The sequence below is a fragment of the Gambusia affinis genome, linkage group LG03 (genome assembly GCF_019740435.1).
Source record: "Gambusia affinis linkage group LG03, SWU_Gaff_1.0, whole genome shotgun sequence".
NCBI lineage: Eukaryota > Metazoa > Chordata > Actinopteri > Cyprinodontiformes > Poeciliidae > Gambusia > Gambusia affinis.
This window is the reverse complement of record NC_057870.1, coordinates 31220715-31245668: the sequence shown is the minus strand read 5'-3', so window position 1 is coordinate 31245668 and position 24954 is coordinate 31220715. Positions and strand designations below refer to the sequence as shown.

Genomic DNA, 24954 nt, shown 5'->3' with positions numbered 1-24954 from the left:
TTTTAGTGTGCTGAGTATTTGTTTTACCTTTAATGCTTTAATAAAACTCTCCTTTGAAGACAATGTCAGATTTAGCTGTTGATAGATTTTTTTTTTGTTTGTTAACCCTATGTTTCTTTAGTGGATTTTAGTTTACCAACTTCTAACTATGTAAATTTTTAAGAAATACAGATGTATACATATTATCCCGTTTATACATATTTTATGTTTTAGCCTTACACCCAAGCGCAGTTCTGAAAATTGCCCACAATTTTATTCCGGGACCTTTCTTGTCCCGGAACCATTAAATATTGTCCGTATTTCTGGGGAAAGATTTTTCCAAACACCCTGGAGAGGAAACGGAAAAGACAGGTGAGAGTTTGAATTTTAGTGTTTGAATTTTCTTCTAATTAAGCGAAATTGGTGTCAAACGTTTGTGCAGCAAAAGTTTTTGTTTGTGCCGTGATCATTTTTCAGATAAAAAAGTTTAAAGCAAACAAAATTGATATAAATTAAGTTTGCTATTTGTGCAACGAGAATATTTGTAGCACCGTTAATTAACACAACATTAGTTTGATTTTGTGAATATAGACGGTGTGGTTGACCATTGAAAACCTCTGGAAACATTTACAAATATCTTTAAAATAATAGCAGCACAAACGACAGTAATTCTGTTTGATTTAAACTAAATTGGTTAACAATCCCACTTCTGTAACCGGCGACATGCTAATTAAATAGTTAAAACTTCTGTTCTCCAAATGGATATTGATGTACAAATCTTTGCTGAAAGTTCTCAATAAAGTGTTTTTAATAAAGTGCTTTTAAAATGGACCCCGTACTGAAGGGTTCTTTATTACAGGTGGTCAAACTGATCAGGTTAAATTAATCAGGTGTATTAGATCAGAATATTTTTTTACTGTCTGATAAATGTTCTCTGTGTTTTTCTAACCCAAGGCTAAATTTAAATACAATACAAACCTCACTTGTTTGAGTACCGTAACTGAAATAAATAAACTTTTTAATAATGTTATTTATTTAATATTATGATATGAATATGCAAACAGAGTGGTGAGGAGTTTGTTCATCTTTAATTTGAGCTGCAGTAGGTGTTTTAACCTTCTAAATGTGTCACAGTTAGATGTCAGCTTGTAAATCTTTTTCTGTAGTTTGTGTTTTTGTCTGTCACCTGTGTTTTGCGGCTCTCCTCTGTATTTTTCGCCGTCCTGACACTGAGAAGGTGAAGCAGTTCCCCAGGCTGTCAGGCGGTTTCCCATCAGCTCTGCATATCTGAGCTCAAACTGCTGTCAGAAAGTTGCCGCTGTGGTAGTTTGCATTGTGGCCGTCGCTACATTGACTAGCTGTCATATTCATGCTGAAGGTTTCTGCACAGCACAATTCATATCTGACTTTATTAAAACCGACCTGAGGAACATTTATTATTAGCTCTGCATGTCAGTCTGAATTTCAACATGCAGACTGGAGACTAAACTTTAGCACTTTGCCTCGTCATGAACTAAAAAAATATTCAAAATAGTTTTGTTTATTTGTAAATCAATCATTTACTTATAGTGACCAGTTGAAATTGTTTGCATTCTCACTCTCGTTAAACTATTTTAATTACTCACCCTTAGCATTTTCTTCAGATTTTTGACATTTCATTATGATTTTCCTTTAGTTGTTGTGTCTGTTGCTAATTTATGCAGCATTAATTTTACTGATAAAATAATTTAAACAATGAAACTATCAAGCTAGCATTTAATATTTAGCATCAATTATATAAATATTTGATACGGCTAACCTCTTAACTTCAACCCCTTCAGTACTTTAAAATACAAATTTCCATGAAACGACTAATGTGTTTTGGTTAATTTTCCATCATTAGCTAAACATACGTTAGCTAGCATTTAGCACTAGCTAGCCAGTATTATCTGGAAAGTGTGCATAGATGCTAATTTAGGTATTAATAAGCACAGATGTTAAACCTATTAATCTTTATATATATATATATATATATATATATATATATATATATATGTATATATATATATATATATATATATATATATATATATATATATATATATAAAGATTAATTGAATAAAATAATGTACACATTAAAATTTATACAAGTAAAGTATGTAATGAAGTAGTACAAAGTACTAATTTTTGTATGCAAGTTGTTTTTGTTTTTAGCAAAGTGTGACATCATTTGTTATGAATGTTTTCTGTATCAATAAACTGAATTCATGGTGAACTGATTCCTGTAATAACTGCCTGTTTTCTTTCATCCAGCAGCCTGGGGCCTTCCAGTCTCTTCCAGTCTCTTCCAGGCTCTTCCAGTCTCTTCCAGGCTCTTCCAGTCTCTTCCAGTTTCTTCCAGTTTCTTCCAGGCTCTTCCAGTCTCTGAATAAAGCAGGTAAAGCTGCATCCTTAACCTCCCACTATCACTTTAAGGGAAGAGTAATGGTTCATACAGTTTTCCAGCTTCACCTCCACCTCTAAAAATTTCACTTTGACTAAAGAATAATGCCTCTGCATCTGTTTTTCTCGCTCAGCCTAACCTCTCGTACTCACATGACTCCAGAATAATGTAGATGTATTTATTTTTACCCCCTCTGCCTCGACCTCCGTCACTATCAATCTGGCTTTCTAATAATGTAGGCACATCTTTTCTGCTCACCCTCCTCACCTCTCAATTTCCCCGCCACCTCAGGATAATGTAGGTGCATCTATTATCTCTGCTCTCTGCTGCGCTGCTGTCTGCGACCCCGTTGTTAGAATAATGTGGCTACATTTACACAACCTCACACGCTATCTGACAGGGTCGGGGAATAAATAAATAGCCTTGCATGCATGCTGAAAGCACACTTTCTCAGCTTGAAGCTTTAAAATCATGCAGAGAAATAATCTGTTATTTTAGCTCAGGAGTTAATCACCAGATGGTTGCAGGTTTTTGTTAACTTTCCCCTCTTTTCTCCGGAGACACGGCCACAAAGCAGAGAGAAAGAAACAAAAAGCACTCAGAGGCTGATAAGAGTGTTGTTGCAGCTTTTATTTATCATATCTCCAAATAACCATGTAGCTGTTGTGCTGTGGTCAGGATACAGTGACCTCGCTTGATCAACTACTCCCCTCTGCAGCCTGATAAGAGGGCTAATATAACAACAAGCCGGTCTGTAACTGTAATTATTTCTGCGCTGTCAGAGGAGGAACGAACCGCGGGCCCTGCAGCCGATTTAAATCTGCAGAAAAACTAAAAAAAAAAGGAAAAAAACACAAGAGGAGGAGGAGGGAAAACATCTTCGACACCAGCAAGACAAATATCAGCCAGGCGTCCCGACACGCCGGGAATTGGACCAGTTTGTCATGCACAGCACCAGATTCAAAAGGCCATTCAGAACCCGATCCAGACTTTACTGCAGCAGCAGAGCAGGTTCTGCTCAGGACCAGAGAGGAAACGCTGAATAAACTGATCTCAGCCTGGAGGCTCTCAGGTCATCTCTGGATAAAACAAATACCGAATGAAAAAATTATTAAAATTAAAATGCATGAACCAAAGTTTCATGCTTTTAGTTATTTTAATTATTTATAATGTACATTTGCATAAAAGTGTAAATTCAAAAGCATGTTTTAAGTTTTAAGTCATGAGCTTGCCTCCTGCACTGTAAAAAAAAGTTTCTTATGTAGTTTTTTCTATTTTTTTTCTTCCACTCAAGAAAGTGAGAAAACTTAAAAATCTGTTTTAAATGAATAAATTATTAAAGTGTAACTAACCCTCCCATGAAAGCGTAGCCCCGCCCCCTGACTCTGAGGGGCGTGGCCAGCAGAGAGGCTTTAATGGCTCGGCAATATTTAACAACTTTTCAGACTGGTGAACCTGAAAAGTCTTTTCTCATGACAGCAGTGACAAACCTCCAGCAGTCAGAACAGAAAGGAGATTCATAATAAAAATATAAATAAATCAAGTGATAAAAAAACTTAAAATTAATTTCATGTATTACAGGAAATACATGAAATCTGTATTCTGTTTAAACTGTTGATTATCTTGAGGATAATTCAGACCCAACTGAAAGAAACTTGGTGTCAGAGTTATTTTGTGTTTTATTAACTTAATACTCTAATATATTTAAAAGCAGTTTGACCCATATCTTTGTCCAGATGATCTGATTTGCTGACAGGTTTTGTGCTACACTGCCCCCTACGGGTTTGGCATGTTTACAACAACGGTTGGGGTTAAAGTTCAGCAGGTTCATGAGGATGAAAACTTTAGTGAAACCGATCCTGTGTGTATTATATTGTTTTTATAATAATATGACAGAAATATTTGTTTTTATAAACACCTGACTGTTTGTGAACGAGCCCAAAGATTTTAAAACTGAGCATAAAGTTCAATAAAAGTTCAGTATGTAGAATATTCTGACTTTTCAAAGCTTACATTCCTGATTACGACCAATAAAAGAATTATTATTTATTCAATTCCCCATGAAAACACTGCAAAAAAAAAACAACGAAACAAACAAACACAGTTTATCCTTCAAAGAGCCGTTCAGAGACTTTTGTCTTTTCTGGGCTTCTGTAGTTAAAAGTAAAACAATCTTGTCTAGAGGGAACAAAGAGTCGATGGTTAATGATGCTTTATTTCCAGTTTTCCGTTTGATGGTTTGGAGTTTGAGGGAATTCAAACAATAAGATAATTTTTGTCTTTATTTTAATTTCATCGTATGTTTTTTGGTAACAGGTTCCTCGTCCCGACCGCCTGGCCGCCTCTCTGTAAATTTGTTCCTTCTGGACCTGAAACTTAAACTCCTCAAAGTTTGGTTCGACCTTGGAAGCTGCTTCGAAGCGGCTGCAGCATAATTGTTGAGAAACTTTTAAAAAAAATGTCAATTGTGGCTTTTATTGTGAAGCTGTGAGGATGTATGGGCCGGCGCCGCCCGGTGATAGATGACACAATACACGGCTTTCCTGATTTCGCAAATTTCTATGAAATGTGTCCTGAGTTCATGGAGGCGAGGAGATAAGAGGCTGGATGAGGCTCTCCGGCCAATAGGATTCATCTGTTTCTGCCGCTTATCTGCTGATAGAGGAGGACTCTCTCCTTACCTCCTCTCCTTCCCTCTGCTTCCTCATCACTTCTTTTATTATTTCTTGTTCTTTTTCCTCTTTTTTCGATCTTCCTCTTCTTCCTTGTGTCACTGTTATCTGATATTTTTATTTAATAGGATTTCAAACTCCCAATTTAGTGCTGAAAAGTTTCTATTAATAAAAGCGGATCATTTGCTAACAGACGTTCTGGTTCTGAGACGTTTATGAGGTAAAACTGTGTTCGCTGCGTTTACATTACAAAAACTCTAATATTAATATAAATATGAATTAAATTGTCTCCAGGTACTGAATGTTTGTGTGGATGTCCTGCCCAGCTGAAGTTTTCTTTCACACATTAATATTATGGACCAAAGAGATTTTTTGAACAAAGTTTGATGTAAGTTTATTTAATTATTTGTTCTACTTTTAAGTATTTATTATATGTTTGAAGCATTTTGTCTCTGCTGTGCTGCAGCCGTCTCCCGTCTTCTGAGACAAGTGTTGAAGTTTTTATTCTTAGCTCACAAGTGGCCAAAACAGTGAAGGAAAAACACAATAAAATGTCTGAATAAACTGGACCTGCAGGCCGTTATAAAGGCTTCCAGCCCAACCGACAGCATCAGACTTCTGTGTGTCGGCTTTTGTCCCCAAAGCTGCAGCGTTTAATGATGGACACGTCTTTGGATCAGTTTTAAACTTATCAGAGCTGACGGTATCGTCACAAGCTAATCAGATGGCAGAAGCTAAGAAACCCGAATCCTGCAGGTGCAGAATAACGACGCAGGTTTCATGAAGGAATGGACGAAACGCGACGTGACGGTTCTGATGCCTCAGAAACCATCGGATACGTTTCCAGCTTTAGTGCCACATATAGAAGCAGGAACTAAACTACCTTCCTGATTGCATTTGCAACTTTAGGCAGTTGCTACAGAGTTGCTATGACAACAATAAACTAGCTTTCGCCTCGTTCCCATCTAAATTATTAACTGATTAATTAAATTATAATTTAATTATTAATTAAATTATTAACAATATAAGTAGATTACAACTTTCTTCCAGTCACAATATCTCAGTACTCTTCCCACCTCTGAGTAATACTGAGATAAATATCAGGAATATTTACTTACTGCTGAACTAGCAAAATTAGCTCATGTAGCTTTTATCAGACGGACAAACTTTACTGCTTCCAAACAACATTGGGTCAGCAGAATAAAGGACGTTATGAAGATGATGTATTTTACATTCATAATAACTAAAATCTGTTTAGCAGGTAAACTGATCCAGAGTCTGTTTCCCGTCTTGTGAAATAAAATCTGGTCCCGTGTTTCTGTAAAACCCTCGGAGGTTCTGCGTCTCCGGTAAAACTGCCAGCGCTGCCGTTCGTCGGGATGAGACACTAAATCTTCTTTAAGACACCTCCAGCCTTTTTTCATGGTCTTTTTGTTTTTTTAAGGCTCTTTAAAACAACATTGATTGTTTCCCAGAATGACTTTCTGTCGCCGTTTTAATGATTATGCAGATGTGAGACAACCTTTCCGTTTGACGGCCGGTTCCCACGGGGGAGGCGGTGACACGGCGGCGGTGACACGGCGGCGGCTGCCATGCCGACAAGCGACCGTCACCCCCCACCTCACCCCACCCTCACCCGTTCATTCCTCCTCCTCAGATAAACACCTTGTTTCAGAATAACTTTTTAGTTATTTTTTGCACCATGTCAGTATCAGTGGAGCCCAAAGTGGTTCTGGAGGCCCAGGAACCTGCCTGATTTAGATCCACCCCTGGTGGGAGAGAACCAGGGGGATGTTCTCCAATGTTCTCCAATGTTCTTCAATGTTCTTCAATGTTCTCCAATGTTCTCCAATGTTCTCCAATGTTCTTCAATGTTCTTCAATGTTCTCCAATGTTCTCCAATGTTCTCCAATGTTCTTCAATGTTCTCCAATGTTCTCCAATGTTCTCCAATGTTCTCCAATGTTCTCCAATGTTCTTCAATGTTCTCCAATGTTCTCCCATGTTCTCCAATGTTCTCCAATGTTCTCCAATGTTCTCCAATGTTCTCCAATGTTCTCCAATGTTCTTCAATGTTCTCCAATGTTCTCCAATGTTCTGCAATGTTCTCCAATGTTCTCCAATGTTCTCCTCAGACCTTCTAACGAACATCGTTGGATCCTGTATCGCCCCGTTTCAACCTGTAGTTCTGGTTTTATGATCCGGTTTGAACAGAACCACTAAAACATGCAGGATGCCGGGCCTCCAGAACCCACTTTGGGCTCCACTGGTTGATATGAACAGATGGGTAAAATAATGATTTTATTTTTTTTAGCTAAAGTACACATATTTTAGCTCTAATTATTTATTTGGCGGATATTAATTACAAAATAGACCAATTATTTATTGTTTTTTAATTATGCATTTTCTGTTCTCAATAAATAATTTATTATTTTTAACATTTTGCTAGTCTGAAGAAAAGTTTATTTATTAAACGGATGTGTGACATGAAGGAGTTTTGTAAAGAAAAATACCTTTTTATAGATCAAATGTAAAAATACTGAATTATTCCCAAAGGAAAACTAAATATTGTTGTAACTCATTAAATCAAATTCCTGTTACTGTTGATGGTAATGGTGTCTTTAAAACAGAAATAAAAACAAACTAAAGTGAATGGCATTTTAAAATAAATTTGGTTTTGTTGTTACACATATAGTCAACATCAAACAATGTACATTTTTCTGCGTTATTTAAATTAAATAAAAAAAATTTTGGCAGTTAAAACCATCTTAAAAAAGACCAGAGTTAAAATCACACTTCATTTACAGATACACATAAAATAAACATTAAATATGTAAATGTTCATGTTGTCTATAACTAATGAATAAAACTAAAGTAGTAAAAGTTTCAGTGAATCATATTTTCAGTTTTTATCAGTAACAGTAGATCTGTTTCCTGTATAATCAGATTTAATCCATGTGAATCGGCCGTAATCTGACAGGAAAGCGTGTAAAACTCAGCTGCTCCTCCAATGACAGCCCAGCTCTGATTTATTCCCCCTGATGATTGGCCGGCTGCCGCCGCCTTGACAGTCAACCTTCTTCATCAAATCTCCTCTTTTCCTCTCTTCTTCCTCAAATCATTTTTCCTTTCATATCAGGTTTTTTCTCCACTCTCTCTCCGCTCTGCCGCCGGGTTTTACTTGACAGGAAATATTCCAGGCGATGCGGCGTGGTTGTAGATCTCCGGCCGTGGCAGACGCCATCGATCCGCCTCATTTGCATACATAAATCTATCGGCTATCTGACACTTGCCAATATTCTGGGCAGCGGGAAGCGGCGGTGCTGAGTCGGCCGGGTCACATTATCATTGCTGATGGAGCTTTGATGAAGTGTGACAGCGGCGCGCGCTGGCTGCCTGTCTGAGGAAACGCACTGTAAAAAATGACTCCTTACTTCTAGCTGGTTCCAAGTATGGAACCAGAGGAGTGCCACAAAACACAAACCATATGGAAGCACATAAATTATAGTATGTACAACTTTAACTGTGTTACCATAAAATTACACAAAGATATTTTGAAAATAAATTAACACAAAAAAGGCAATTTTGAAAAAACCTGTTTTTTTGACTAAAAGTCTCGACGTCGGTATGAAGGGAGTTTTTTTGGTTTGTTTTGCAAAACTGCAATAGAAAAACCTTTTTGCATCACCAGTCACATGATCAACAACCAAACATTACTACTGGTGCAAACTAGGAAGGAAGACAGGAAGTAGTTGGAGGATGATGGCGCGGCGATTTTATTTTATTTTATTTATTTTCAATGACTCATCACGCAAACAAACGTTTTCACTTGCAATTTTTATTGTGTTTCTTATTTAGACAAACAATTAGAAAATAGTATTTTCAACATTAACAGAAAATCAACACACATGTAATGGGAATGCAGCTTGTGAAAATAATATATTGAATATATACTTTCAATAAAATAAAGTTATTAAAAGTCAGACTAATCCAAGGCACAGATTTTTGAGGATGGACAAAGATTATTATTTTAAATGAATGTAGGTTTTACAAGTTTTGTACTTTATATAAAACTGGTGTCCAAATGAGGAGAGCTGAATTAATACTTTGGGATCTTAATTATGAACAATATTCAAGTTGAAATTAAAACGTTATTGTTAAATGTAGTTATTGGGATGTAATACAACAGTTCCTACCTGCTGATGTGTAAACTGCTCCTAATCTGTCCTCTGGAGATGTTCAGAAGTTAAGATTTCACATCTCCACAAACTAACATGGTTTGGACATAATTTACTGTTTTCTAACATGAAATGTAACGTAAAAGTCTGTATTATAAATTATGACATTTCTGCCTTAATGTCTCTGTAATCTTATCCACACAGGTCAAATATCGTCCCGTTCAGGAACCGTTTCAGCCTGTAGTTCTGCTTTATGATCCGGTTTAAACGGGAAACGTTTCCACCTGAGCGTCCTGCTGTTGGCAGCGTTTATATTCCAGCTCCCTCCTGGCCTGCAGGTGTTCCTGGTGCCGTCGCCGTGGGAACGGCCCGTGACAACCTGCTGTTTGTGCATGCAGGAGACGGCCGCTGGTGCCGGAGCCCAGTTAATAGCTGCTCTGTGGTAAAGCTGCGTTCCAGCTCTCATCAGCGCCGCCCCCCCCCTCCTGGTCGCCCTGATACAAACACAGAGTGGCAGAATTTAATGAAGTTCTGTTCTTTAAGGCCGGGATGGAGCCGCGGTGCCAGCAGCCCTCTGCACCTTCTTCCCATCTGTTTCTTTGAATAGTTTCCGCGCGCCGATCGATGAGCCGGTTTTCTCCTGGCCTTTCGGTTCTGTCACCCGTCATCCAGGGATGCAAATTCACATCAGAAACTGGCCTGACACGCTTCCTGTCAGCGTCCAGTGCACCGAAACGCCGCGGCTCAGCAATAAACGGGGTGAAGGCCTCATTTCTCAGAGAGAGGGAGACCTTTTCCATCAAAGTTTTCTCTCTGTGCTCTGACAAGACGAGGATGTGAAAGGACAACCGGGAAAGTTCAACTCTGCAGAGGCTGGGGAACGGCACAGACAGGACAGGAAGAAAAGTTCTCTGATTTCTGCTTTCTGAGGGGAGAAATGAGAAAGTTTTAGAAACTGAATGAAACTAAGACCAACCTGAAAACTGCTCCAGCGTGACAGAACATGAAAAACTGCTTAAGAAAGAAAAAATCATCCATCAACTGAACTGAACTTATTATTTAGCTTTTTTAGAGATTTATGGTATTTTTGATTTTTCTTGCAATGATCGTTTCATATCAAGTGTATGAATGCTGGGTGACCACAGCTAACATTAAAATGTCAGGAATTAGGTATAAAATATTATATTTGATCCCCACAGAGGAAAAGTCCTGAATATCGTTGAAGTCAAGAATCGGACTGAAAAAATCTGGTCTCAGAAATCCTCGTTTCTTCAACGTGTTTAAACTGAAAACCAGGAAGGATCGACCAGAGTCTCTGGGAAACTGATGCTGCTGGGATTTCTGAAGGTCGTCGACTCACAGATTTAATTAGTAAATCTAAAACATTGTAGGATTATCCATAATCAATACATTTTAATATTGATTAAACCTTTAAATAACTTCAGTTAGGATTTCTGGTCATATTTAAACTATTGCTGCTCTCCTTAAGTAGAATTTTGTGAAGTTAATTTTTTTGTCTAGTTGACAGATTTTGAATGTTACTTTGTAAGTGAACCTAAAACCCAAAATGTTAATAACTATTTTAAACCCAACAGTCTGACCCGGTTTTACCTGCAAACCCAGAGTCCAGTAATAATCTGCCTCCTTCTGCCTCTCCTGGGATTTCCTTTGGGAATCTGGGAATCGCCGGGGAAACGATCACATGATGTACTTTCTTCTTCTTGACCCACTTAAAACTTCTTCACTACAGTGAAGCTTAAAAAGCTTTTTACTGCTGCTCTCAGAAACTCTGGTTACAGATGAAAACAGACATAAAGGGAATATTTGAGCAGTTTTAATCTACATTCTGTCCTTTTATAGAAGGATGTTAACATTTAAAATAAAAACGTGAGGCTGGACATCAGGGGCCGAATGGTAAAACAGTCAGTGGGGATGTTTCCAGGAGATTTTATCACAAAAGGTCACAACCTTTAAAACTTGGTGGTAACAATAAACATAAACGTGTTTCTTCCCCTGCAGTCCAGAACCGGACTCCATCTTTGTTTACTCCCCAAGATGGAGGAGAACGTCGGTAAATAGCCAGTTGGAAAAATAGTCATTGATTTGTGTTTCAGCCTTTCAATAGAAAATGTTGTAAAGTTTTGTGTCGCTGTGGTGATAAAGTTAAAGGTGATAAAGTTGATAAAGTTGATAAAGTTGATGACGGTAGAGGGAAAGATCTTCCTGATGGTCGGTAACCTGCAGCTTCTGATCCTCTGAGTGGTTTTCAGTTTTACCCACTATGTTGCTCGGCTCGTTTTCAGCCACAGTCATTTGATTTTTGCTGATAATTAGTTGTGAACGTTGCTGTTTATTTGATGCTTGTGTTGCTGTGGTTAGCCTGATTGTCATTTTTTAAATAAACACTTGTTTTACTTGGTTAAATAAAAGTTGAATGAGAAATGCTAATGCTGCTCTGGTTAGCATCATGCTAATGCAGCTTTAGATAAATGTTGCTAATATTACATTTTTTAAGTTAAAGTAGCTGCTGTTCTGATCATGTTTTGCTGATATTGTGATGTTTTCTGGGTTCTGATGTAACAGGAGGAACTGAACGGTTTTTGTTCATAAACATTCATATCTGTTGGATTTTGCTGAGTTTCTGGTTGTCAGATAAACCCAGGAGGAGTTTAATGTTTCAGTTCCAGAACCTGGTTAAGATGTAACTTTATTTTGTTAAAGTGCCTTTATAGGACATTCTGTCCTTTGGGATCTAAAGATTTAAAGGGCATTCTCAATAAAATCTATTATTTTTTGTTGTATCTATATATATATAGATATCTATATAGATATCTATATATATATAGATATCTATATAGATATATATAGATATCTATATAGATACATACATGAAATAACAGAAATCTTGATTCTATCTTTCAAATAAACCCTCTTTGTGGAGCTGTTCCTCTCTTTCCTGTGGATTTTCTGCTGTTTTTCTTCTGTTTTGTTCCAACATGAACTCATTTCACCAAACCACCTCTTTATTTTTCCATTTTCTTCCTTTCCCTTCTCTCCTGTATTCTGCTCATCTTCCACTCTCTTCTTTTGGCTTATTAAGATCTCAAAGATACAAATGGCGGCAAGTTGATTGCTTTCCGGGAATCTGCCTTTAATAATTACAGGTGGAGAAGGTCGAGGTACCGTTGTCGGGCCGGAGAGTAATGGAAAACTAGATTTTTTTCTCTAAAATACAGAGAGGGGCTTCGGGGGGATCTATATATTGACAAGCCATCAGCGAGCCACGAATCAGAAGAAGTGCTTCGGACTTGTTGGAGAGAACGAAGGCAAACTGTCTGTGATGCTCCGGGTGTCTGCAGCCGGGTGGAGAGGAGGATCAAACCAGCCTTCATCTCCTGATCCAAAGCAGGAGGCTGCAGAGTTAACCTTTCTTTTTCTGATGACTCCCTCCTCTTTTCATCCAGGACCTGAATCAAAATGTAAATGCTGGAGTCTCAGAGGAGCGCGGGGCTCTGGGATCTGTTGGTATCGATTATATGAAGTGAGTCGGAGTCGCTCTGTTCGGCGGCCCGACGCGTTTTCCCCCGACGCTCAGTGACAGGAATTACTAAGAGTTCAGCTGGCGTCGGCCTCGGCTGCTAATGATGTTTCTGCACAGATTCAAGGACTTTTAATCATCTACAAGACTTTATTCATTTCATAGAAAACCGATTTTTAATACAATGATGAGTTTACTGGTTAAAAAAAGGCAGTCTGACATCTTTCTATTATTTTTTAAAGAGTATTAAATGTTCTCGAATTGTTGCGTTCCACAAATAGGATTATTAAAACTACATTTCAAAGGAAGAAACTTTGAATTTCCTGGATTCAGACTTTCTGCTCGGTTGTTGCTGAAGATGAATTTAGTTCCCACATCGTTTTTCAACGTCACAGATTATAAAATATAGAAACTTGTTTGGTGCATTAATGAGGAAAATAAGGACCTTCAGAAAACAAACTGGTTGGAAATAACTCAGAGTAAGGAAAAGATTCTGTCAAAGTAACTGGAAATACTGGAATATGAAGGAAAATGAGTTGAGATGCGTACTTTCTCCATAAAGACTCTTATCAAGCCTGTGAATGCTAATCTTCTCACCTTGTAAAAATGTTCACTGCAGATCTGTAAACACACCAAGAGCTGGAGATGGACGGTGTGACCCACTGGCCTCTGATAAACGTTTGCATCCTGCTCTGTTTATGCAGCAGCCCAGGAACATTTTTACAACATAATGAACTAAATAAAAGTGATTTCAGGCGTTCAGTTGTTCTTGACGAGCTGGACAGAGTTTTTGTTTTCTGACGCCTGTCATGGTGGAGCCGGCGGCTTTCTGAAGGAAACGGATACCGACGGCTCAAAATGGAAAAACCTTCCCAACGTTTTAGTGATTCATTGTTTATTTCCTGGTTTTCTTCCAAATCTGCAGGTTAAAGTTTTGTCCACTTATTGAATTTAACCAACAGTTTCTAATTCTGGACTTTTGACCCAAACTGTGACAGAAAGATGATTAAAACTCAAAGAAAACAGAATCAGAGCTCATCTTTGTCTCAAATTCAGGTCATGTTTGTTTGACCTGTGACCTTATTCACTGTTTACATTGGATATTGTTTCTGATATTTCTATAAAATAAACACCTTGATGCCACGTTCTGGACAGAAACAAGGTTTTGACACCAGGAGAGGCTGAACTGATGGTTCCCTGGTCTGAAGTGAATGTTTTCCCAGCAGTGAAACTGAAACCGTCGCTGCAGCGATGGAAGGAAACCATCAGCCTCCACTGAAGCTCGTTTGCATTCGTTCGCTTGATGTGTTTTACTGTAAACAGGGACTTTAAAGCCCAACCTTCCTGCCTTCTGTAGAAACGTGATTTTCACTAGCTCAATTATATTTTCACGCTTGATGTGGTGCAGGAAAAGCGTCCATGCCGGACGGAGAGGTTGTGTATTTTTAAAAAGTCAGTGTGAGCTTATCTTGTAATCTCAAGTTCTTCAGGTTTACTCGGCGCTGGATGACGTGTTGTGGAGTGAAGTCTGCGCTGCAGCCCGGCGTTTCGGCCAACCGATCCATCCATCATCGCCTCATAGACTCTCTGCTGTGTTTTACTCAAACGTGCTTTTTGTTTGGAAACCATCCATCACAGTCCGGAGCGCGACACACCAGTCCAAGAAGCCAAACACAGAAAATTCTTTCCACAAATTGCTTAATTTTCTTCCTCATAAATTGTGCTGTGTGAACATATCCCGACACTTTATGGCTGTTTATGTTAAAAGTTGAAGTGATCCATAGCTCAGGAGCATGAGAGCATAAATTCAGTTTTCACATGTGAGCCTCAAGAGCTTTTTAAACTGATTAAGGGTCTGAAAGCAGCTCTGATTATCATTTCCATACACAGAATATACAGCAGAAAACTTCAAACACTCACATTAGTCATTGTTTTTTATCAACAGTGAATCTAAACCTTCATGGTGAAGTCTAAAGAGTAAAAATTAGGCTGTAAATTACAGATTAAATGATCGTTTCCACTTCAGTAACTATAAATGTGTCAAATCCTTGGAGAGGATCCTTTAGTTTTCAGCAAATATTATTCTTCTATAGAAATACATCTTCAATATTATTGGTGTTTTCTGTTATTTTCAGTATGAATTAAATAAACTGGCTGCTGTCAGTTTATTTAATTAGTTAGAAAATAAAATAAAATAAAACAAGTAGTTTAACAACCTACTGCTAGAAAGAAAATCTACTAAAACATTGTGTTCCTTACGTTGGCTGATGATTTGATGAAACAATCGTTTAACAATCAAGTTTATAAGCCTCAACAAATAACTGACAGTTTACTGGCTTTTCTGTTTATTTAAACATTTTGTCTCACAAACAGCCTGAGACCCCAAATTAGAAATAAAACCATCCTGAATGAAAAACAGTTTCACTGAAAATGTGAAGTTAGAAAAGCAGAGAACGTCCAAGAAAAACTCAACGATTTAGTAAACTTAAAAACAACAATTGATTGAGACCAGATAAGTTAAAAAGAAAGTCTGGCTGCATGGAGAGAACAGATAGAGTTTATTTAGCGTTTTTCTCTTAAAATATAATTTTTTATTCATTTGAATGGATCAGCTCCACATTTACTGTGAAATCATTCAGTTTAGTGGTTTGGATATTCTTGGAGGCGCCGCAGTGAACATTTTCACTATTTTTACCGTGTTTTTATTTTTTGGGGTGATGTGAAAACAAAACCCAAACAAGAAATCAGACTGATTCGTCTACACGCCTCAGTTTGGGTGAAGTGAACTCTGGTTCGGTTTGAATGCATATGTGAACGCCAAGCGGACCGGAGACCGCTCCAGAAGCAGGAAGTGGACTACAGCGCAGGGCATTCTGGGTAAAGACAACCACACTGGGCTTGTGGTCCTGCGTCAAAGAAAGAAGAGAAATCCTCCAACTGCTAAAATCTGACGCCACTTCAGTTCGGTTTACGTTTTGTGAAGAAGGAAGTTGCGCTTGGTGTCTCCTTCAGAGGTTGATGTGTCGTTTCCTTCAGTAGCTCTTGGTGCAGCGCCCCCGCTGGTGAGGAGGGGAACGTGTTGCTCTAAGGGTTTGGTTGGTTTGACTCAGAGCAGACAGAAAACAAAAACTGAAAGTGAAAATGTTTGAATAAGTTGAATTAATTATTTTCACTTTAAGGTTTACTAGCTTCATGCCAACCTAACAAACACATTAAACTGTTGAACTCTTATTTTTTCTCCAGCCTCATCAACCATTCCCATAAAACATCCTCTCTCTGTTTCCTCGCCTCTCTTCCCTCCTGTCTTTGTTGGCTCTATAAATAAGTCTCTCTGCCGCCCCGTTTCGCTGCTGCCCCCCCGTCCATCCGTAACCCCGTCCTGCTCTGCAGCTGATCTTTCCCGGCCGAGCCCTCAGGTACCAGGATAACCGGAAGCAGAGGCTGGAGCATGCATCACTGTCAGCCTAAATGTGGAATCAGCATTTCTGAGCGGGCCGAACCTCCGGCTGGGCCTAACCCCTACCTGGTCAGTCCAGGCAAGACGGCGTGGCCCCTTAAGGCTTCACACCTCCCTGGTATTGATTTTACCTTTTTTTTTATCTGCAGAAACAAAGAGACTTTCTCTGTTACATGATATATCATAATCACATCATTTGTAGCTTTGAGGCCACAGATGTGCAGGAAGCGAGGCTGACAGAGAGACCTAGATAAAAAGTGTGGCCTGTCTGAAGCTAAAAACTAATTGTAGCGTCGAAATTTCTGCTCCATTTCTCAGTTTCTTCAAACTGCTGTAGAATCAAAACTGCAAGCAGAAGATATGAAGGTTTTTATACAAACTGATGGGATTTCTGCAGGTTTTACTGAAATGTGACAAAACTAGTTCATCCCAAATATACAGTCATATTCAGTACATTAAGATACTATTAGAGTTCATGTCAGTAGCTCAGTTCACAGTTTATCGATTAGTAGTGATGATATTTTTGATTACAGTCAATGAAAACATGACGTTTAAAATCAGAATATTACATTTGGTGAATGGATGAAACTGACGTTATGCAGTGAATCACAAGTTTTCACTTTTAACTGCCTAATTTAAGAAGTTGAAACACCAAATATATCTAACATGCATTCATTCACACATTGAAACATGAACCAACAGAAACAAACGGTGCTTCCAGATCGGCGGCTTGTCGGGTCCATTTTCTCCTCTTGGTGTTTCAGCTTCCAAAGCTGAAAAACTTCCTTTAAAGTTGTTTAGATTTCAAGCCTTTTTTTTTTTTTTTTTGCACAAAATCATTTTTATATTTTAGTTTGTTGAGTTCTGCCTATTTTGATCTATAATAAAAATTATACAGCCGTACACTTTTGAAAAGCAGAAGTGGAGCCTCCTGCACAAGCAAACAGAATGCAGCAAGGGGTTTGTAAGACAACCACCAATTACTTGTCTTTTCCAGCAGCCATTGTGCAGTAAAACTAGGTGACCAAACAAACTGGAGTACAGTTTGGGTTGCTAGGTAACGGGTTGGGCTTAGCTTGGGTTGCTAGGTAACGGGTTGGGCTTAGCTTGGGTTGCTAGGTAACGGGTTGGGCTTAGCTTGGGTTGCTAGGTAACGGGTTGGGCTTAGCTTGGGTTGCTAGGTAACGGGTTGGGCTTAGCTTGGGTTGCTAGGTAACGGGTGGGCTTAGCTTGGGTTGCTAGGTAACGGGTTGGTCTTAGCTTGGGTTGCTAGGTAACGGGTTGGGCTTAGCTTGGGTTGCTAGGTAACAGGCAATGCCTGCTGATTTGTGACATTGTTATATTTCTGAGTTTTTTTGACCTGTTGACATCGAACTGTTTTGTATGAGACTCCAGTTGATAAGGTTGAGTCGGCGCCACCTTGTGGACGAAATGCAGTCGAATTTTGAACAAGATCTAATGGAAGAGACTCTAAACCACATATGTCAGAGTCAAGGCCCGTGGGCCACATCCGGCCCGCGAGAAGATTTTCTACGGCCCCTGGGATGATCTTGATTTATTATTAGAACCGGCCCGCAGCAAGCCGGCACCCCGTCTGACAACACGCGCACCCCCCCCCGGTCCGCAGGAAATTTACGAAGGCTTGGGCCGGTCCGCTGCACTAGACCAAATGCGTCATTTAAAAAAATCTCAATGAACATTCGATCAGTCCGGCCCTCGGCTTGTAGCTAGATTTTTTATTTGGCCCTCCGTCCATTTGACTTTGACACCCCTGCTCTAAACTATAGAAACTTATCAAAGAAAGGGATGGAAGCATTTTCCTTCACCTTCTTTATCCTTTTTTTCTTTAAGCTAAAAGACAAATTATTTTCTCTTCCTTCTTCTGCGTTGACGTCATTTGTGGGAAATGAAGGAATTTGTCATAAAGAATGTCAGAAATCGGTTCGTTGAACCGTGAAATCTCAACAGTCCTGTCGGTTCGTGGAGCATGTGGGAGCCTTTAGTCTTACATTCCTGTTTTACAGTCATTAATCTCAGGATTAACTGTAATCACTCTGGCGACTTGCAGCTAATGGGTCAAACTGAAACGAGGCTGCCGCCGCCCCCAGGCTGCGTCGCCATGGTAACGAAGCAGACGGACGTCTGGACGGCTGTCAGGATCAGTGGAACCGTCTCTGTCAGAATCTGTTTTTCTGTGGAGGAGGAGGAGGAGAGGTCAGTCTGCATCGTCGCTGCTCCTAAATCCTCACACTGAGCGACTCGTCAGCTGATCCGGCTTCTTCTGAAGTCTAAGAAGCCTTTTTTGTTTTTACAATTTTGAAGAACAAAATAATCCAGCAGCCTCCTGGATAGGGAGGAGGAATCCTCCTACATTCTTCTTTCCCTGCCTCTGATGTTGACCCCTGACCTCTGACCTCTCGGTGGAGTGTGTCGGGGATCATCATTAGGCTGGTCTGGAGCCGCTGGGAGACTTCCAGCTCCAGATTCTCCACAAAGCAAAAATGTCATCTCTAGACACCAGCTCAGTGGTGCAACTTGTTTTTCTTCATTTTACTTTGACTTTGCTTCTTCTGATTGTTTTATTTTTTATTGTTCTAATCAGACGGTGATTTTATCTGCTGGAGAGCATCATGTGTGACCCGCAGTGAACGCAGACTGAGCATCAGCAGGCCATCGGTCTTAAAACCAACAGCAGCCAACATTCACACCTGTGCACTCAGGTACCAGCTGGGTTCAGTTTTTTATCCAGAGACAATTTTACAAATGATTATTGAGGAATTTTATGACTTCTCCAACAAATCTTCACACCTAATAACCACATCTGTGGTTTGTGCTGCAGTTCAAACCTTTTCTCTGGGTTCTCCATCCCACCTTCCAGAGTCAGACGGGCTGGGATTACTGGTCCTGTAATGGCCTGGTGTGTGTGTGTGTGTGTGTGTGTGTGTGATGGGCTGGAGTCAGCAGGGTGTAACACACCTACAGCCCAGTGATTGTTGGAAAGGCTCCGGCCATCAGACTGCTAACCAGGTCCAAATCGGTCCTCCAAGGTTTCAGTAATTCCAGATATTTCACCGAACCTTTAAAATGAGGTCACTGGTCACAACCCTGAAATATTCCTGCAGGTTGCAGGTAAGTAACGGGTAACATCCAGTAAAGTTCTAGGAAAGTTCCCAATCAGACTCATGATTACTAATCAGCCAAGTTTCAGAAAAGGATCCTTTAAATGTAGAGAGATGGGATTTATGATGAATTATATAAAACTGTTCACCTGAACCTGATGTCATAAATCAGGTCACTACTGTCAGAAAACACAACAAAACATTGAAGTCATTAACAGACATCCATTCATTTTCACTTAGAAAATGAATGGATTCCTGCAGAGCGTGTTAATCCCAGCAGGGTGGAGCTGCAAGGTGGAGCTGCAGGGTGGAGCAGCAGGGTGGAGCTGCAGGGTGGAGCTGCAGGGTGGAGATGCAGGGTGGAGCTGCAGGGTGGAGCATCAACCTGAAGCTGCTCCACGCTGCGTCCAGGTCCGGCGCTCAGATCCTCACCGCTGAGCCGCCGCTGGGATTCAACTTCACACTTCAAATATCACAAAACAAAACTATCTAATTCAACCTGAGGAATGCTTAGCAGCATAATTAGTAAAACAGTTTTTAGTATGTTAGCTGAAGATGTTTATACATCTGGAGGTTTTATGTTTTTATTTAATCTTGATTTATAAATTGTCTATTTTCTATTTCTACATAGTTTTTTAGTGTTTAGTGAATTTGCAGTTTGCAGGTTTGATTACATGAATATTTATGTATTTGTACTGAATAATAAATTGTGTTTTAATGCAGAGGACGTCCCAACCAGAGGCTCTAAACAGATTTACAGATTTCTTCTGTTTCAGGTTTGTATGAATTTTTCCTGTCAGATAAACTAATAAATAAAGTGAAACGACAGAACTGCAGCCAAATGACCTGACAGTCGTCTGCAAACGTTGACCTCTGACCTCCTTCAGGCAGGTACGGGGCGGAGCTTCACGGTGCGTTCGCTGACAGTCAGACACGGGACGTAGCAGAAATTCTCTGGTGGAGTCGGGCTCAGGTTTGCCATCTGTCAGCGCCGCTATCGATCCGGGGTCACACCGGGACCCCGACCCCTACATCACACACACACACACACACACAGACGTTTGTGTGTGTATGTGTGACGGCGGTGTGACAGTCGTTTTCCCAGGGTGACGTCTGTCAGTGTCGGCCTGCTGGGCGGCGACGCCGCCGTCATTCCTAACCTTTCTAATCCTCCACGCTGACCCGATCACACAGCAGCGGCTCTCAGGACGGGCTGCATGCTGAGACACAAAATGTCTGTGTCCACATGTTGTCATGGTTACTTGGTAGTTAAAACTATAGCTGGAGGTCAGAGGTTGAGGTCCGAGTCTGGAAAATGACCCAGAAGATTTTAAATCTCTGACTTTAAAATCCAAAATGGCTGCCTCTGAATCATATATTATAAATCTTTTTTTTTTTTTTTTTAACTCATTGGCTGCCAGTCAAATTCATCAAACTGCTTTGCTCCTTAGTTTAGAGTAGCAGCGTGTTAAATGGTATCTTTTCAACCCGGAGCTGAGACAGAAGATGAAGCTCCTGCCACTTCTCTGGGTTTCATCACATCTTCAGGCGGGTGAATTAGCCGTTAGCTGCAGCTTGTAAGATCTTTACGGTCTGTAAATGTAAAGAGTTTGGAGTCAAAGTTCCTGTGAAAAACCCTGAGCTGAATAAAAATCCTGTCCATCCTGCAGCCCTGCTGTCCAGCGGAGGAAACGTCTTTAACTGGGATTGATGCTCCGCTACGAGTTTATAGAATGAGCAGAAAAGCAGTTTTCTTCCTTTTCCCGTTTGCTGCTGAGCGGCTGCTCGTTTGTTCAGATTAAACCTTGTTGACGATGAGGAGGGATCCTTCATCGCCTCCAGACTGCTGCAGGTGATCCAGGCGCTGCGGAGTCTCAGGTTCGATTCCTGCTGGGTTTCTGCATCAATCAAAGCTCAATCCAATCACGCTAAAGCTGTGCAGCTCGTTTTTTCTTTCCTGATCTTCAGGACACTCAGACTTTCTTCTTCTTTACGAATTAACAGAAACTTTTTGGAGTTTTCCATCATGTTATTCATCAAAAACACACCTTGATTCTTTCATGTATGTTTGAGAAATCCTTTAGTCTCCATGACAACCATTCAGCTGTGTGAAACGCCTGGGTCGGCCTAGCTCCACCCTCAGGACGCAGCTCCTCCCCCACTCTGCTCCTTCAGACTAGCCTTAAGTAATTAGCAAACACCTGCTGAGCTCATTATAGGAGCTGCTGCTCAGTGAAACGCTGGTGAAAATGTTCTTAAAGGGTTAATAGAGGAGCCATGTTGGGACGACTTCCTGAAGGCGGAGCTTCAGAAAGAGCAGAAGATTTTAAAAACACAGAAGCCCAATTTACAAAATGGCAGTCAGTGCCTGGAAAACACTTAACATTTCCACTTTAAATGATGTAGAAAACTTAGTTTATTATCTAAAGAATATAAAAATCCAGACTCAATTAAAATGTTTGTTTTGAATAAAAAAACAAGTTTGATTTTTGTGGCCCTGAGTTAAACCTGAAAGTTTGTATTTCTGGTTTACAGGAAGTGTGTGTGTGTGTGTGTGGGTGTGTGTGTGTGTGTGTGTGTGTGTGTGGGTGTGTGTGTGTGTGTGTGCGTGTGTGTGTGTGCGTGTGTGTGTGTGTGTGTATTGATCTTGTTTTCATTGTGACTGCTGAACGTCGTTGTGCGTTTCTGTAAAACGTGTTTCATGATTTCTGTGACGTTTCGTTGGCTCTACCTGCTGAATAAAAGGCCGGCTGTGTAGAAACGTTTAAACGGCGATGAATCTGAAATGTGTGCAGCGTTTCTCCCTCTAAGTGGAGGAGGAGGCGGCAGGAAGTAGGCGGGGGTCCAGTTTTTCTTCTTCATTAGTGTTTGTGCCTTTAGGTGTTAAATAATATTAATGACCTCTAGCGTCGTTACTTTCCTCTGAGCTCGGCCTCGCCTCAAGTGATTTTATCGACTCGCCACTCCTCCGCCGCGCTGTGTGTGTGTTTATGTGAGAGGGAGATTATTCTGCGGCGATATTATCAGGAACTTTAATAAGTTGATTAGCAGCGAGGCGCTATCTGCTAACTGGATCTAGATGATGACGTTGATTGGACGGAGCGCGGCGCCATCCATCTTTCTGATTGGCTAATAACTGAAATCCATCACTGTTTCCCTCGGTTTGGGCCCGACGTGTGTGTGTGTGTGTGTGTGTGTGTGTGTGTGTGTGTGTTTTATTCCCTCCACTTTATCTGTTCGTGTTCATTTCGGTCTTCTCTTTTCCTTTATTTACTCTGTTCATTCCACCTCTCCGCCTCAGTCCTTCCTGTTACTCTGAAATGGGAAAGTCTTGGTTTTCTCCTTTTTCTAACCTTTAGGTTTTTTTCTTTTATAGTTTATTTTACTTGGTTTTGAGATGAACTGAGTTTTTCACTTTCAGTTCAACCATGAAAAGGTTTTGATTACATTTCAAAAATGTTAAAGTGGAGAGAAATATAATTATAATTATCAAACAGAAGTTGATATGGAGAGAAAAAAATCAAATTAACTCAGTATATAATAAAAGTGGAGATAAAAAGATCAGATATAAATAAAGAAGAAAGAAAGAACTGAAAGAAGAAGCTTTTTACTTTGGATGAACTTAATAACTAAAAGAAATAAAAAAGCAGCCTGTAAAGTTTCTCTAATCATTGAGAAGGAAAAACTGAAACGCAAAGAAAAAGTGTGGATTGTGTGTTTATCTTCACTCTTAAACTCTATTGTTATCAATGTTAAATATGATATAAAAGAAATATGACTTCCTAATTGAACGCCTGTAAATTGGGCCTCTGTTTCTTTCAAATCAGAGCTTTCTGAAGCTCCGCCTCCAGGAAGTCGTCCCAACATGGCTCCTCTATTAACCCTTTAATGTTTTTACCAGCGTTGCTCTGAGCAGCAGCTCCTATAACGAGCTCAGCAGGTGTTTGCTAATTGCTCCTGGCTAGTCTGAAGGAGCAGAGTGGGGGAGTTGAGGGCCGCTCTGTGAGGCAGAAACTAGGAAACTGCAGCTCTGAGGAGGAGCTGCGCCTCGAAGGCGGGGCTAGGTCCACCCAGGTGTTTAGAGGCTGAATGGTTGCCATGGAGATTAAAGGATTTCTCCAACATGCATGAAAGAATCGAAGCAACACTCCAGGAAAAAACATTATAACTTGATGGAAAGTTTTAAAAGTTGCTTTGACATGATACTGTCTCTTTAAGTATTCCTCAAGTAGTTAGATGTTTATATTCATGCTCTTATTTTGAAAGGAGTGAAAGAGGCAACATTTCCGTTTCCTCTCTTCACGTTGGCTCTTTTTTCCCTGATAATTTTATTTCAAACAAAAACCAAACAGGAATAAAATAAAAGAAACAAGATGAGAAGATGTCTATAAGTACGATATGTAAGGGAGTTACAGAAAACGTAAACTATATAATCAAAAATAAATTGGTGCTGGAGGGTTTGAATCCTTCTAGAGCAGATATAGGTTGAAATGAGGTTTGTTCTTTATTATTAGCATTTGACTAAAAACTATTAAGAAAATATTTTTCTTATGGATCAGCACCTTGATCCAAAATATTAGCAAGAGAGTTTCACTAATACCAAACCAGCATGTTTACACTGGGTGTGTGTGTGTGTGTGTGTGTGTGTGTGTGCGTGTGTATGGGGGGTTGTGGAGAGACGAATTATTTTTCTTTATTAAGTGAGCTGCTTTCCTCCGGGACGGCAAACACAACACACATTAATCTAACCTGCTACTGCTGCGTCTCTCTCTGAGTGCGTGGGCGTGTGTGTGTATGTGTGTGTGTGTGTAGAGAGAGAGTGAGAGAGAAACTGAGAGAGAGTCTCAGGAGTGTCGGCCGGTGTAGAAACTGTGAATTGGCTCTCTGCTAAGCTCAAAGACTAATTACTCAGAGTGACCTGGTGGCTGCGCTAACACTCACACACACACACACAGACACGCAGACACACACACACACACACACACACACAGCCGTTGGTTGGTCAACAGGTGAGTCGGGGTTGGAAACGTTGCTAAACTCTGAGGTTTAAAAGTGTTAGATAAGAGATGTTATTTTATTTGAATGTTTTTGGAAAGTCAAACGCCTGATAGACTAAAAACTTAAAAGTAGTTTAAAGAAAGACCAGCAGAGGGCGCTATAAGGTGGTTGAATTATTATTCATTAGTTACACTAAACCATGTTGGTGGCTGATGCTATCAGGAAGCTAACTAGCAGCTCCTGACATCTGGATTAGAATAAATTCAGTGTTTATAGATGGATGGATGGATGGATGGATGGATGGATGGATGGATGTTCAGTTGGAAGTCTAGTTGGATTCAGTGTTTTTCCTTCCGGCGGCCATCTTGTCTTTCGGCTGCTGCTCGCCGTTTCACCTCGTTTTGTTTCCTGTCTGAAGCTTCCTGGTCATTGGTCTTCATTTGGACCAACACTCTGCTTAATGGACCTGCGTACCACACCGCCGTGCTGCACCACCTGGTTCAACGTGTGTGTGTGTGTGTGTGTGTGTGTGTGTGTGTGTGTTTCAGGTGGCCGCTCTGTAATTAGCCGGGTCAGGCCAATTGACCTGGTG

The 24954-nt window shown here is 40.1% G+C and overlaps 1 long non-coding RNA gene across 1 annotated transcript; it reads left to right on the top strand.

Moving 5' to 3' along the window:
- Positions 1-2328: 2328 nt before the first annotated feature.
- On the top strand, positions 2329-6927 carry LOC122828545. The gene is made up of 3 exons (XR_006370245.1): positions 2329-2395; positions 5368-5461; positions 6584-6927. It is a non-coding gene; the product is annotated as an uncharacterized LOC122828545 (long non-coding RNA).
- Positions 6928-24954: the final 18027 nt, after the last annotated feature.